Source organism: Schistocerca serialis, chromosome 7 (assembly GCF_023864345.2).
Source record: "Schistocerca serialis cubense isolate TAMUIC-IGC-003099 chromosome 7, iqSchSeri2.2, whole genome shotgun sequence".
Taxonomy (NCBI): Eukaryota; Metazoa; Arthropoda; class Insecta; order Orthoptera; family Acrididae; genus Schistocerca; species Schistocerca serialis.
Genome location: NC_064644.1, coordinates 371,863,303 through 371,880,368, shown reverse-complemented (window position 1 = coordinate 371,880,368; position 17,066 = coordinate 371,863,303).

Here is a 17,066-nt window from a genome sequence, read left to right as displayed (position 1 = left end):
AACAACGCTAGGAGTGACCCGATTGGTATAGGAACAGCCACAATGGGAATACACCTGCACGACATAGATGGGTAATGCAAAACTTTTGTTCACGTTTGTAGCACCTTTCGCATTATGTACTTGTAAGATAAAGTTAACGCATCACGTTGTTTCACAGATGATACTTGATATTTCGACTCCAATCGGACATAGACTCTGCATCGCCAGACACTAATCAGTTACCGCTTTTTCAGAGATGAATCATCCAATTTTATTATTTGTTATTTATTTATATATATTTTTTATTGTGAAACAGCTGAGCTGGTTTATGGCTGTAGAATCTTCTGGTCCGAAGCAGGATTTCTGTGGAATATGGAGCCACGATTCATATTACGTGGACTTATTAACAGCAGAGAAAGTTATTTTCTGCGTGTGCTGTATCATTCTTGCACGGTTCGTTACGTATTTCTTTGGCGTATTTCACTTCTCAGGCTTAGGGCCGTAGAGTCCTTTTTACGCTGCAAGCATTTATTATTTGTAGACGTGTGTACTGTGCGATCATTCCTGCTTACTGTTGTTGTGTATGTTGTGTTTCTTGTTGATTGTGTTCTGCTCGAAGGACCTTTATTTGCCCTGGCTGTTCAGTCAAGTTAACCACGAGTTAGTATGGTTTCCATCACATTACTTGCTTTTCATCTTTGCCCTTTTCTCCTCCTTGATTCTAAGAAAATTCGTCTAGTAGAAATTATACCGGTTGATATCCTTTAGGTATGCTGTTCTTTACGGTTATTCGCCTAATTTAATACGAAACAGCGACTGCTGCCTAGAAGGCACTACCAGGGGGAGCTATGATCGTGGGATATGTGAGCAGTTTGTCGCCAAAAGTGTCCGGACACTTAGGAACGCGTTGACTTGCGACTCCGGACAGGTGCGGTTTTATCTGCTATGAAGGGTTGTCCTCGTCTCCCACCGCCCCGCCCTGGAATTCCCCTGGAAGGTGTTCAGACACAGATGGTTTTACCTGCTCCGAAAGGATAAACCACGCTGGTCGAAACATAAGTCCTCATGCTAGGGCGACCAACTCTCCCGTTTTTCCCGGGATCTCCCGGAATTTTTCTTTAATACACCCGGCTCCCTTATTGACCGCCTCTTCCTCCTGTGTATTTCGTTAGTGTTCGTTGTTATAAATATTAATCCCGAGAAGTACTGTCGATAGTTCAAAATCCCTGACCTACAATAACCGATACTATTGTCGGCATATAGTCTTTTTGCCTGTACGTGTTTCTGCAGAAGGAAAACGGTTTGGCACAAGGATATGCGAGAAGCGGAGAAAGAATAACTTGGCCTGCGCGTCTGGAGGGATCGTGAGAGGGGGAATGTTTTACTTATTTCTCGGTCAGTGTTGGCATTAACGGATGGTCTCGCCTCGTATCGATCAACACCCATGGTATAAATAAGGCGCGGAGGTAATATGGACTCACGAAAGCAGATTAAGGAGACATTCGTCCTAAAGACACTCGTTAGTTCTCAACTGATTCATACAGTTTGTGTGCTATGTGTGCGTGGCTTCAGAATCGCTCACAGGGGTAATGCCGATTGCATCCAACAGTCTTGTGTAGAAGTTCATAATCGGAACGAAAAACAAGTGAAGGCGGGGAATGTACTCAGATATTTTGATAATGGTTGTAAGTACATTAAAACGTTTCAGCTGCGTTAGCAATAGTTTCCATACCGTCAAATGTACCTTCAACTTCAGAAGCATGGATAATTATCGAAGGACATTTTTCATTATTATAATTTGGGTAAGATGATGTTATGTGGTCGAACTAAGGCAGAAGCAATTGTGGAAAAAGGTTTTTGCCTCCAAATAATATTGAGACCTTCATTGATGTCTTGAAAAATTCATTGAAACCATGCAACATTTGCTCAACTGCAGCTGATGCCTTCGGCCACAGAAACGAAACATTTCCCTCTAACTGGGCTGTGTATTGATCCTGAAAGTTAATAAGAAATAGGCTTATGGCCTTCATTGAATGTGCTGATGAGGCAGCTAATGACGTTCACAATCTGATCAAGTATTCATTGAATGTTCATACACTACCGCTCATTAATTTCGATACACCCTGATATTTCAGATTTACAACACAAATCAAACGTGATTTCTCACAAAATATAATTATGTTAGCTTCCACATAAATAACACAATCACAATCATTGTATTTTACTCTCATCAAAGTATCCTTCTTTGGATTTAATGACTGCCCCACAAATTCGAGGCATGCGGTCAATCAGTTTTTGTAGGTATTGTGAGTCCATATGATTCCACACATCCTTAACAATATACCAGAGATGTTCCTTGCTGGGTATATTAACTTCCCTGATACGTGTGTCCACTTTATTCCAGGCCATTTCAATCGGATTACAATCGGGGAGCCCCGCGGAATTAGCCGAGCGGTCTCTGGCGCTGCAGTCATGGACTGTGCGGCTGATCCCGGCGGAGGTTCGAGTCCTCCCTCGGGCATGGGTGTGTGTGTTTGTCCTCAGGATAATTTAGGTTAAGTAGTGTGTAAGCTTAGGGACTGATGACCTTAGCAGTTAAGTCCCATAAGATTTCACAGACGTTATTACATATATTATATTACAATCGGGGCTTTGGGACGGCCATACCATATCATTCAGTACTTCCTCTTTTTCCTTTGATGCATCGTAGTTCGTACAGTATGCCGACCGATGTTTCGGGTCATTATCCTGTTTAAGGTGAACCCTTTCCCTATTAAGTGCAATCCGCTTCGTATTGCATGATACTGAAGTATGCGGTGGTCCTGTTTCTGATCCATACAGCTTTCTATTTTACAATGTCGCTAACTCTATCTCCGGCGAAACAGCCCCAAACCGTAATAGAACCTCCATCGTGTTTAACTGTAGGTAGAACACACTGCTGGGCTACCTTTCCCTTACAAATCGGCGAACAAATATTCACCTTCCTGTTCCAAATATCTCGAACTTTGATTCATCGGTGCATAACACCTTCATCCACTCAAAAAAAAAAAAAAAAAAAAAAAAAAAAAGATTCAAGTGGCTCTGAGCACCATGGGACTTCACATCGGAGGTCATCAGTCCCCTTGAACTTAGAACTACTTAACCTTAACTAATCTAAGGACATCACACACATACATGCCTGAGGCAGGACTCGAACCTGCGACCGTAGCAGTCGCGCGGTTCCGGACTGAAGTGCCTAGAACCGCTCGGCCACCGCGGCCGGCTTTCGTCCACTCTTTCGATGTGCAATTACGATGTTTTCTAGCCCATTCAGGTTTCTTCTGTTTATTTAAGGGCCTTAGGAAGTGTTTTCTTGCTGTGACACATCCTTTCGTGCCGGCTTCTGTCAGTGTTCTTTTTACTGTTGCAACAGATATTGTTGTGGTGTTCATTTCTACCAATTCTGCGCGAATTTGGGGCGCTGTTTTGAATCTTCTTCTCTTACTGGTTATTCTGATATATTTATCTTCATTTGTTTTACGAGGTCGTCCTGATAGTGATATGTTCTTGTTGCTACCTGTTGTCTTATGGCGGTGAAGGGTGTATTGCACTCCCCCCTATAGGCACATTACACTGTTTCGCAATTTGGCTAAGTGCTACAATGGCAGCACTTTTTCTGTGGATATCTCCACTCGTGGAGCCATACTAACGATGTGATCACTTCAATGTCACGAAGGAACTAACGCGCAGAAACCACATGTTATATATCGTAGCAATGCTTGCCGTTCGTTGCGGACATCACATCACTACAGGGAACAACACAGTTGCACCAAACGCGGCGTCCCTCGGCAAATAGGTAAACGAAAAAATGGCTCTGAGCACTATGGGACTTAACTTCTAAGGTCACCAGTCCCCTAGAACTTAGAACTACTTAAACCTAACTAACCTAAGGACATCACGCACATCCATGCCCGAGGCAGGATTCGAACCTGCGACCTTAGCGGTCGCGCGGTTCCAGACTGTAGCAACTAGAACTGCTCGGCACCCCGGCCGGCAAATAGGTAAACAAACATATCAGATAGGTATATGACGGTTATGTACACAACATTGTTTGTTGTATACTATTGTATGTCGATTACCACAAACAAAAATCAAGACACGTTTACAACTGTTGTACTATTCCTTTGCTTCCTCAACCACACCCACGGTATTAGACCGTATCTATAGACAACTAGATGTCATTTATTGGGTGTATTGAAATTAATAAGAGGTAGAGTAATTTAGGTGTAAAGAGCTTCACTGGATACTGTGCAGATAATACCAATGTAAATTACATGAAGTATATTTCGGTGTGTAAACTTGTTCAAGAAGACAAGACACATTTGGTGAAACGAAATTCTTAAGTCACATACTGCATAATTTAACGAAACATGCATACGATACATTAGATGTGGATGAAATGCTTTCTTTGAAAGTATATGGACTTAGCCCGCCATGTTGGCCGTGCGGTCTAACGCACAGCTTTCCGGGCGGGAAGGAGCGCCTGGTCCCCGCCACGAATCCGACCGGCGGATCTGTGTCGAGGTCCGGTGAACCGACCAGTCTGTGGGTGGTTTTTAAGCGGTTTTCCATCTGCCTCGGCGAATGCGGACTGGTTCCCCTTATTCCGCCTCAGTTACACTATGTCGGCGATTGCTGCGCAAACAAGTTCTCCACGTACGCGTACACCACCATCACTCTACCACGCAAACATAGGGGTTACATTCGTCTGGTGTGAGACGTTTCCTGTGGGGTCCACCGGGGGCCGAAGTGCACAATAACCCTGGGTTCGGTGTGGGACGGCGGAGGGGTGAAGTGGACTGGGGTAGTCGTCGTGGGGTTGTGGATCACTGCGGCTGCGGCGGGGACGGAGCCTCCCCGTCGTTTCTAGGTCCCCAGTTAACATACAGTACAATACAATAAAATATGGAGTTTTGTCTGTACCACCTATTACAAGGAAACGCGTTGCAGTTGTGCAGTCATACTAGCGATTTATTGGACTAAATCTCCCTTAAACCTCCCTTAAAATCATGGTCAGTTGTTGATCATCTCCCATAATACCATGATCAATGTTGGTCGACCTTCCTTATGGTCATTTTGCTTTGGCCTATCCTTATGTGACAATCAATAAGGAAGTTATTACAACGACCAAGGAGAGGCCTTCTGCTCATTACAGTGGTTACGCTTATCGTAAATTAAGGAATCTAAAGAAGGCGTTGTTACGTGGGAACGCTAATGGCAAAAATCGGATCATTGCAAGGGAAAGATGCATTCGAGGAACAGAGAAGTATTTAACGTATCAGAACATCTCTGCGGACCACCTCATTACACAGCTCTGGAATTAAAGAAGCAAGTGAAGACGGCGAAGAGGAGGGCTCGTAAAGAAACTACGCAATTATCTGAGACGTACGTGGATGAAATAAGAAATCTTGATAATAAATGTTAAACTTCGCTACAGTGATACCTAACTCAGAAATTATAAAGAGAACATTGCTTCGTCAGCGTAGTCAGTCGCGGGAGAACCAACGAGAGCCCAAGAACTCTTACGAAATTGATCTTCATGAAAATCTCTTAGAAATGAGAGATGGCAGCAGTTTTCTTTTAGGAGAAGATAAATTAGAGGAGGAGATAATCAGTTTTAGTGAAAAGAAAGGAAAAGAAAGCTTAAAAACTTCTTCTCATGTTTTTATGGGTGGAACGTTTAAGACCTGCAGCAAGCAGTTTGCTGCACAAGTCTACACCATACTCGCCGACCTAGGAGGCCCGATGACGAAACAAACATTTTTCCCGCTGTAGGCTACTTGCACTGCTCCCTAGCAAGAAGAAAGACACGTCTGTTGCCCTTTTTCGTCTGATTAAACAAGAAGTTGCTCAGTGATGTCCTAGAGAAGCGAACGCCGATTTTGAACCAGCTACGATGTCGACCCTTCGTCAAGTTTTCCCCCTCAAGTGAAAATAAATGGATGTTATTTGCATATGAAGAAGAGTTTATAAAGGACACTTCAAGATCTCGGTCTAATTGAGGTTTACCGTCAGAACTAAGATTTAAGAATTAACGTCAGCATGTGTGCAGCACTGGCATTTGTAAAACCAGAGGACGTAATCTTTTGACTGCTTTGTGGACAGCTGGCTACAGAATGAGGACATCTGTATAGCAGTGTGGAATTGCTACGGAAGAAGGCACCGAACGACGAATGCTATTGAAGTGTCGGTCAACAAAATAAATAACATTATTGGAAAACCTCACTCTAGAATCACCTATTTGGTGGACTTTTGAAGAATGAAGATGAGTCCACCAACTGCATGTACACGATGTCCGAGATGAATCTTAAGGCGAAGAGAGGAAGAAGAAAAAAAAATGAAGAGACTGTTTGACTGTTTGAAAGCCACTGCCCTTATTCAGAAACTGGACTAACATATGTTAAAAAGCTTTGAAGATCACTGAGACCTCACAGATTATTTAATTGAAATTATCGGCGTTATCGGCGCTAATATTAAGTTGAGTAATTCTTGCATAAAAATTATGAAGCCTGTTTAGGCTGATTTTAATCACGGCAAAACGGTAAATAATCATTTATCATTTTGACAGTCCAAAGCCCATGCAAAGTGTGATGGGAATCATCCATAATTAGTAGCCAAAATTAAAGAGTGTTTCAGTATTCTTAAATAGGTTAATAATGAAATCAGCTGGTCGCAGCTTGGTTCACTAACGTGTAACCAATGAGCAGTGGGATTTGACTTAACTAAAATGATCCTCCTGTCGGCAGAAATCATAGTTATATCATTTTTTTTTCAACTTTATTTTCCTATTTAGTAACCACATTTTCTTTCTCTGTTTTAAATGTTGTCCCGCGACGCATTATTAATGAATTTTTGGTCGCAAGGGATATCGGATTTTACTTAGTAAATTAACATGGAGTATGTTGTTTTTCGTTTTAACCATTCACACACCCATTTCCTCCTTTTTTTAACCATTCACACACTTTTTTTTTTCCTGAAGGAGGAGACCCTTTACGTACAGACTGTGTCGGGTGAGATGTGGAGTTGGTGGCTTGAAAGCGGACACGACGAGTGTGAGGAAGGGCCTCCCTTTCCTGAGCGATTGCTGCCTAACTACCTGCCGAAGGGGCTGACCGCAAATGTCCGGCAAACCCTGCCGACCGCAAATCGCCACATCGCAACTGTCCGGCATTCGCCGCCAATCCTTCCAGCCGTTATTACCAGTAAATAAATCCTGATGACGTAGCTGTTTCTTTACTCAAGCAGCCCTTTATCTGGCCTCACGGCGCTGAGTGGATCCCATTACACACCTCCCAACCTTAGGCAAACTCTTAGGAGGTGCCAGGAATCGAACCCAGGCCCCGCTACGGTCGCAGGTTCGAATCCTGCCATGGGCATAGATGTGTGTGATGTCCTTAGGTTAGTTAGGTTTAAGTAGTTCTAAGTTCTGGGGAACTGATGACCTCAGAGGTTAAAACCCATATTGCTCAGAGCTATTTGAACCCAGGCCTTTCCCCACCGGACGCAGTGATGCTAACCATTCGACATCCTTTAATTATGCTTGTATTAATGATGCAATAAAATGACGCACCACGAAGTACTTATACGAATAGGACGGAAACCGATAGATGTGACTTACATGTACAGACAAACAAATGATTACAATTTCAGAAAAAAATTGACGTTTTATTCAGGAGAAACAGGTTCACAAATTGAAGAAGTCAGTAACGCGTTGGTTCACCTCTTGTCCTTATGCAAGCTGTTGTTCGGCTTGGCTGGCTAAATGGCTCTGAGCACTATGGGACTTAACATCTGAGGTCATCAGTCCCCTATACTTGAACTACTTAAACCTAACTAACCTAAGGACATCACACACATCCATGCCCGAGGCAAGATTCGAACCTGCGACCGTAGCAGCAACGCGGTTCCGGACTGAAGCGCCTAGAACCACTCGGCCACACCGGCCGGCTTTGGGATATTGTCCCAAATTCTGTACAAATGGCGCGGATCGTCAAAATCCCGAGCCGGTCGAAGGCCCTGCCCATAATGCTTCAAACGTTCTCAATTGTGGACACATTTGGCGACCTTTCTGGCCACGGTAGGGTTTGGCAAGCACGAAGACAAACAGTACAAACTCTGGGGGGAGGGGGGGAGGGCATTACCTTGTTGAAATTTAAACCCAGAATGGCTTGCATTAATGGCAACAAAACGTAGCATGGAATGTCGCAGGCTTACCGATGTGCTGTAAGGGCTTTGCAGATGACAGGTCTTGCTATAAAAAGTAATGGCATCCCAGCCCATCAGCCCCGGCTGAAGGGTGGTATGTCGGGTGACAATCAGGTTGACGTCTCACCTCTGTCTGGCGTTGACTTCAGCCTGGAATCTCATTCACTGGAGCAGAATTGTCTTCAGTGATGAGTCTCGATTCGAACTGTATCCCGATGAGCAGCGAAGACGTGTCCGGGGACGCCCCGGACAGCAGTGGGATAGCAACCTGATTGACGTCAGCCCCCGCCGTATGGCACGACAGCCAAGAGTCATGGTCTGGGCTGCCATTTATTTTCATAGCAGGATCCCTTCAGTTGTCATCAGCGGCACCCTTACAGCGTATCGGCAAGTAGGCAGTATTCTACGTCCCGTTTTGTTGCACTTTATTGTAAGACATCCTGGGCTTACATTTCAGGAAGATAACGTCTGTCTTCGTGCTGCCAAACCCTGCCTTGTCCTGCAAGGTCGGCGGATCTCTCCCCAATTGAGGACTTTTTGAGCATTCCTGGCAGAGTCCTCCAAGCAGTTCAAGATTTTTGAGGATCTAACGTACCAGTTGGACAGAATTTGGCACGATATCCCTTAGGAGGATCTCCAGCGAGTCCGGAAATCAATGTTAAGCCGAATAACAGCTTACATAAGGGCCAGAGGTGGGCCACACGTTATTGACTTGCTCAATTTATGAAGCTCTTCCTCTTTAATAAATCATCCTATTTTTCTGAAGTAGTAATCATTTGTTTTCTGTACATGTACATCACATCTACCGATTTCCGTCCTTTTCGAATAATTGCTTCGTGATGCACCGTTTCTTTCTCTTGGAATGCATCTCTTTGGTCCAGTTTCTTGATACAAGATGATAAAATTCATAATTCATTTGTATGTTTGATCCAGAGTAATTCATAATTCAGTTGTATGTTTGTTCCAGAGTTTATATAGAGACTAGCTGACATACCCGGCATTGCCCCAGTACTCATTTTGCCAATTTTTTAACAGCAAAGGAAACAAAAAAAGAACTGTGTTTGTGGTGTAGGCCTAATATCGAAAAATTTCATGTTGATGTATCTGTGAAAACACCTTTAAAATTATGAAACATTCTGCAAAGAAATGTGCCTAATGTGCAGATGTATAAGTACGGTATCCAAATTAAGAAACATAGTATGCAAAACAAAAATACTCTGTAATGTTTCTTTAACTCAGAACTTGCTTATAAACAATATTTCTAATTACATGTCCATGAGCAACCATGAATAAATTCTGGGTGGATCCACGTCCTTGCAAGTGACATAAAGTTGTCCATGAGAAAAACATGGAGATGTCAAATCCACTCTGCAGTACTTAATAGACTTCCCCTGTGACTTGTTAATTGTAATGACAAGTGCAAGTCTTTTTGGAAACTGCAGTCTCTTCAAGTGAAAGGGGAGATCTGTCGGATTAAGTGCTATCTCTTGAACTATGTGTGGTACAATGGTATATTTTTGTAGGGTACGTTTAGCGGCATTGTGGATACTGTCTGTGAAATGTATTGCAAAATGAGTTAGTAGCAAAGAAGTAACAAATTTAAACGTCATGTAGAATATGGCAGTTGTTAATGCATCAGTGTTTATGTGTGGCACCATGACACAATTTTGTAGATGTATTTAACGGCATGTGTAGATACTGTCTGCGAAAATCATTGCGAATAGAGTTAGTAGCGCAGCAGTAATAAATTTAAGCGATATCTATTATACTGCAGTTTTTTATGCATCTCATCGTTTTTTTTTTTTTTTTTTAACCGGTCCAGTGCTTTAGGAGGAGATGTGGAACATACACACATACGTATATCCGTTTATATATGGATTTTAAAAAGGCTTATGAGTCAATAGATAGACAAACATTATTCCACACTTTAGAGGAGTTCAAGACTGACAGGAGAACAAGGTCAATTATTCAACAGGCATTAACAGATACAACCTCCAAAGTTAAATTCTTTGGAGAAACATCAGAAGCATTTCATACCCATACTGGTGTTCGCCAAGGAGGTGGAATGTCTCTCATTCTATTTAACATGATTCTGGAAAAAAATGTGAGGACATGGGAAAAGGAACTAAAAGAAATTCAGCTTGGGATTAAAAAAGAGCAGAGAATCGAGGCGAAGTATCTGGCTTTCGCGGATGATCTGGCCATTCTAACGAACAATAGAGAGGAAGCCAAACTTGCATTGGAAAAACTACACGAAATCTGAAATCTCACAGAAAATTGGGCTACAAACCTCCTACGAGAAAACACCGTATATGGAAAAAAAGCCTGTAGATAATCTCCCCATTTCTACCCAATACGGGAAATTGGCCAAGCTGCCCACTTCAGATATCTGGGAGAGATAATCCAACCATCAGGACTTAATAGCCAATAAAGAAAGAATCTCCAGATTACAAAAAGCGTATAAGCTCACTTGGAATCACTATAATAAGAAATCTATTTCTGTAAATGCGAAACTAAGGCATTATAACACAGTAGTACTATCAGAAGCACTTCATGGTGCAGAATCTACAGTGATTCATGGTCATACGAAGGTCAGAGAGACTGAAAAGCAGGAAAGAAAAATTGTGAGGAAAATATATGAACCAGTGTTTCGGGAAGGAATTTGGATGAAGAGGCTTACTAGAGAGATTTACCAAGACATAGATACAATAACAGACACTATTAGATAGAGAAGGATGAAATTTTATGGACATATCAGCAGGATGAATAAAAGCAGGCTCACAAAGCAAATCTTTTAGATAGTAAACAAGAGCAAAAACAAGACAAAGTTGATCACTGAATCAGAACAAGACATTAAAGAACTGGGTATCACAGAAGACTGCATAAACAATAGAGAACAGTTTAGAAACATCATAAAGAAACACACATTTAAACGAGAACACCCGGAGAACAGAACGGGAAAAAGATGGTCAGAAGAACGCAAGAGAGAACACAGTGAACGTATGAAGAGAATTGGCAAAGAACGAAGAAAGAAGAAGAAATCATGACTACTCAAGTTCATTCGCTCTCTTAAAAGGGAATAATCGAAAATAATAATAATAATTATATATGGATTCCACATCGGCATTACGTTAGATTTCGAAACGTGCGAATAGAGAGGCCAAATGACATCTTTGTGGGTGTGTCATTTCAAAGTGCATTATTGGAAGATGACCTTCAATGGCAATTAGCTGGACTCGCACCGAAGTCTGAGAAGCACCTGCGAGACAGCGTCAGCCTCTGCTGAGGATTCTGTGGGGAAAACCGCGCTCTCTCACGGCCGGCGACACGGCTCGCAAACAACTACAAAAGGCCAGGGAGCGGGCTACCAGGCGATTATCTGCTGTTTGTTTACTGTTGTCGCCAAAGCTTCCGGTCTGGAAATCCCTGCGCGCACCTTTGTGGCCTCATTACGTACCCTCCTCAGAAGCCGTCAGTCAAACACGACTTCAACAACTTCCTGTGAACTGAAGATACTTCGTCAGCAATTAACAGGTTGAGGGAAACCGTGGCTAAGTGGCGAAATACAGGCGACTTTTAGCGACAATGCATGCTGAAGAAAAAAATAACATCCTGTAATGAAAATTATTAATTAAACTGCGGTCTAACTCCGCTTTCACACTGCGACTTAAACATTGTTTGCAAGTACTGCCCAATACGCACACTTCGTTATTGCTAATATAGGTATCGATACTAAGGATTTGATAATTTCATTTGCGTACTGTATGTGTGTGTCGTTATTGGAATTTGTAATGGTATGATGGGAGGTAAGCTTTCAGCACTAGTTCAGTGAGTATTAAAATGTATGAACTATTTCTGTAGTACACAGGAAACACCAGTGGTAAAAACTACCTATTATGCGCTATCTGTAATGGACACAACAGGTTTGAGGAACATTAACCAGCAACACCCATTAACTAAAGTGGTTCAGATATTCCAATGTACGGGTTATATTAAAAAAGTAACGATTTTTTTATTTTTCGTCCATAAAACAGTTGTCCCCATTCAAAATAATCCCCATTAGACTTACAATTTTTATAACACTTAAAGGAAAACAGCGATCTTGTAATCTATATACAATTAGTGAAAAAACAGTATTGATCGCGATGGTAATTTTTATTAAAATGACCGGTTTCGGCCTAGGCTTAGGTCATCTTCAGACATCACCATCAGCTGAAGTTGACCATGGGTAGAACAGTCAGTTGACCTCAGTCCCTGTAACTGATTACAGCGTCTGAGGTCAACTGGCTGTTACACACATCGTCAACTTTAGCTGATGGTGCTGTCTGAAGCCGGTCATTTTAATAAAATAACGATCGCGATCAAGACTGTTTTTCAGTGATTTTATATTACACTTAATCCAACGCCCGATACATCTGGAACTCGATCTTTGAGATAGTTTTGGCTCTCTCAGCGATGCATTTTTAATCTCATCTTTGCTTGCAAAACTACAGTTTTTTAGGATTTTCTTTATTTTTAGGGAGGGAAAAATGCCATATGAAGGCTGGGGCGATATTGCAGTATTGTTTCTCAATAATTCACGGAGACGCAACGACGTTCGAACAGGTGCGTTACCGTGGTACAGAAGCCATGAACTGTTTCGCCACAAATCTGGGCGTTCTTTTTGGGATTTCTTCATGCATACTGTACTGGACTTGCGCTCAGTACATTGTGCTTATAATTAAATTTTCGCGACTAGAGAGGGTCCGCATGAAAAGCGAGTGATCGTAGGACAATGAGACTTTGTGGAAACAATTGTAAGGACTTGTGGAAGAGAAATAACAAATAAGCCACTGAAAGAAACACATTTCAATTGTCACGTGAGATGGTAACGTATGTTAATCATGTACCATGATTTTCCAGATTACAAACGTTTCACAGTGTGACGACCATCTGCGTCCACGAACCGCACTGCAGATACAATTTTACAACTGTCCCCAACACTTTTCGAACGGTGGATCGTGGAATGTTCAGCTGACGTGACACAGCTTGTCCACTGCTTGAAGATCGCACATTCCGTCCAGTATTCTCACCGCTGGCAACAATAAGAACTTGAACAATTTGTGGCGCAATTGACCATCGGCCTCTCGCAGGAGCAATTCCCAAACCGCCAGTTAATTCGAACTTACGAAGCATGTTCTTCAACCATGGTGTGGAAAGATGACCTCTCCGTATTCCTATAATACGACGATACTCGCAACGAGCCTGTAGTTTTTTTCAGAAATGATTTTATTGTACCGTTACTAGTTTCTGGCCCGAGCTTATCGTCAGACGGCAGCGCTGATTTCTTGGCAAATTTTATATTTGTGTCTTCATGCGAAATTCTCCTTTACATATAATAACAGACACGTTTGATTCTCTTCTTCGACCCATGCTGATCCATGAGCAAAACTAAATACAATATCTTGTATTTAATTCAGCCCATGGATCAGCGTTTGAACATCATTCCTATCAAGCTGGGTACCCATACGGCAAATAGTGGTTCAAATGGCTCTGAGCACTATCGGACTTAACATCTATGGTCATCAGTCCCCTAGAACTTAGAACTACTTAAACCTAACTAACCTAAGGACATCACACAACGGCAAATTGTTTTCCGTCTACTGTCTCAAGTAGCGAAAGTTTAACTATAACCACCCTGCACTCCTTACTAATAGTTATACCTTGTAGCAAGAACCCATGGTGTGAGTTGCCGTTAAAATCGAACAGAGTGAGCGTAACCTATAACGTTCCCACTTGACTGCATTGTCGAATCCTTTTCGGTCCTGGCGGCCCAGAATGCTTGTTCTGGGGTGACTGAGCCTTAGTTTCAACAACTGTTACAAAACATTTCAGTAGTTCTGCATAGTTGCTGGCTTCTTCTAACTACTTCTGAGCAACTTCTAACTATTTTTGTTTCAACAATTTAGACAAAGTTCTGCTCACACACGTTTCACACCCTCTCCACCTGAAAAATGCATGACATGATCCAACTGATAAGCCAATATCATTTGCGATTTCCCTGACTGTGATTCGGAAATCGTTCATTTCTTACATTTTTTCCACAGTTTCATCGGTTGACGATGTTCTACGGCGTCCAGGGCGCTCGGCAACTTCAGTGTCTTCACGGCCTTCATCGAAAGATTTGTACAATTTGTGTAAACCCTTGTTTTACTTAGAACAGACTCACCAGAAGGAATACAGAGTGTATCAAGAACAATCATCTGATTTAAAACATCATAACTATTATGTTATTTTAGATATGTGTATGAACAACGTACTGTTGGAAAGAGCAAACTCTCGAGTTTTACATGGTTCCCGCTAGGTAGCAGCAGTTTGTGCCCACTTCAATTCTAGTAAAAATCGTGTCGGAACAACAGAAAAAGCTTTGTGTTCTACGTTTTACGCAGTGCAGATTAGTAATAAGTGTTCAGCGTGACTTTCGTACTAGGTATGGTGTGGATCCTCCTACAGCACACAGCATTAGACGATGACATGAACAGTTCCGAGAAACAGGTTGTTTGTGTAAAGTCAAATCGCCGGGCACTCCCCGAATGTCTGACACAGACGTCGAACTCATCCGCCACAGTTTCACAAGGAGTCCGCAGAAATCCGTTGGGCGTGCGACAGCTCAACAAGCCCCCGATGTCCATCACGTGTGTCCCGTCGACGTTTACACATGAAACCATACAAAATTCAGCTACTGCAAGCTCTTAGTGAAGGTGACAAACAACAACGTATGGAATTGTGTAATTTCGTTCTTGGCAAGATGGAGGATGCAGTGTTCTTCCACACTTAGTGTTTAGTGACCAGGCAACATTCCATTTAAATGGAAACGTGAACCATCATAAGTTGTACAACATGGGAGGGACTTTCCAAAATTTAATGTGATTTGTGCAGTTTCACGGAAAAAGGTGTATGATCCATTTTTCTTTGTCGGGGACACTTACTGGAAGCACATATCTCAATATGCTTGAGAATTCTCTTTTCCCGTAGTTGGAGACTGATTCGAGCGACTTCATTTACCAACCGAATGGTGTACTGCAACACTGAACGATGGATCGGTCGAATTGGCCTTACATTACTGGCCTCCAACATCACCAGACCTGACTGTATGTGATTATTTCTCGCGGGGATTTATTAAAGACTCTTTTTATATGCCTCCATTACAGCACTGACATGTGCCGTGCATCTCAAGAGGGCCAAACTTTTTGAGTTTCCCTTTCATCAAAAAGACAAAATTTACTGTATGTGTTTATTGGATTCAGAAATACAGAGAGTTACAAAAAGGTACGGCCAAACTTTCAGGAAACATTCCTCACACGCAAAGAAAGAAAATATGTTATGTGGACATGTATCCGGAAACGCTTACTTTCCATGTTAGAGCTCATTTTATTGCTTCTCTTCAAATCACATTAATCATGGAATGGAAACACACGGCAACAGAACGTACCAGCGTGACTTCAAACACTTTGTCACAGGAAATGTTCAAAATGTCCTCCGTTAGCGAGGATACATGCATCCACCCTCCGTCGCATGGGATCCCTGATGCGCTGATGCAGCCCTGTAAAATGGCGTATTGTATCACAGCCGTCCACAATACGAGCACGAAGAGTCTCTACATTTGGTACCGGGGTTGCGTAGACAAGAGCTTTCAAATGCCCCCATAAATGAAAGTCAAGAGGGTTGAGGTCAGGAGAGCGTGGAGACCATGGAATTGGTCCGCCTCTACCAATCCATCGGTCACCGAATCTGTTTTTGAGAAGCATACGAACACTTTGACTGAAATGTGCAGGAGCTCCATCGTGCATGAACCACATGTTGTGTCGTACTCGTAAAGGCACATGTTCTAGCAGCACAGGTAGAGTATCCCGTATGAAATCATGATAACGTGCTCCGTTGAGCGTAGGTGGGCGAAACTAAAATGAGCTCTAATATGGAAATTAAGCGCTTCCGGACACATGTCCACATAACATCTTTTCTTTATTTGTGTGTGAGGAATGTTTCCTGAAAGTTTGGCCGTACCTTTTTGTAACACCCCGTATAGACGTGCCAAACGGATGATTCTTTTTGATACACCCCGTATTTTACATTTATTAAACTTTTTCATTTTGTTTCGTTCTCATGGCAAAATTTAATGCAAAAGCTGTTGCTCATTTTTCTACAAAATAAATAATCGCGGATACTATCAAAACACAGGTAACCAAGATGAAAGAGAAACTCTGACATCAACTGAAATCGAGCACTGATATAAATCCAATGGCGACAAGTAAACATTACTTAGTGCCCCTGTCCGTCATCCTCATTGCTCGCTGCCTCATCTGCTTCCCACAAGAGGTCGAGTGAAGAGTCGATCCGCATTGAAGGCATCTTATTTGCCCTCATGGTGCATATATTTATATGTCCTAAAGAACAGGTGCCATTCATGATTCTGCAGCCGTACATATTATACATGCCGAAAGATAAATTTCTACACCAGCTGCAGTCGGACATTGAAATAAAGCCAGCGGCGGACGTGGACTCGAACTCGAATGTCTCGCTTAACGCGAGCGGTCGCCTTAACCACTTCGGCTACCCTTGACTGCAAATAATTATGCCTTAGGTGCGGACGCTTGCAGGAGTACGGTGAGGCTGCAAGCGACGAGGGCCATGGACGGGGGACATTACGTATGTAGTTTCCGACAAATGGCAAGTTCGGTTGGACGGGAAGCGTGCTCGGATAGTAGTAGTGATTAAGGCGAACACCCACGATAAACAGGAACCCCGGGTTCGAATCCTGGGCCGTCACAAATATACTCTTGTCGATTCTGGATTCATTTCAATGC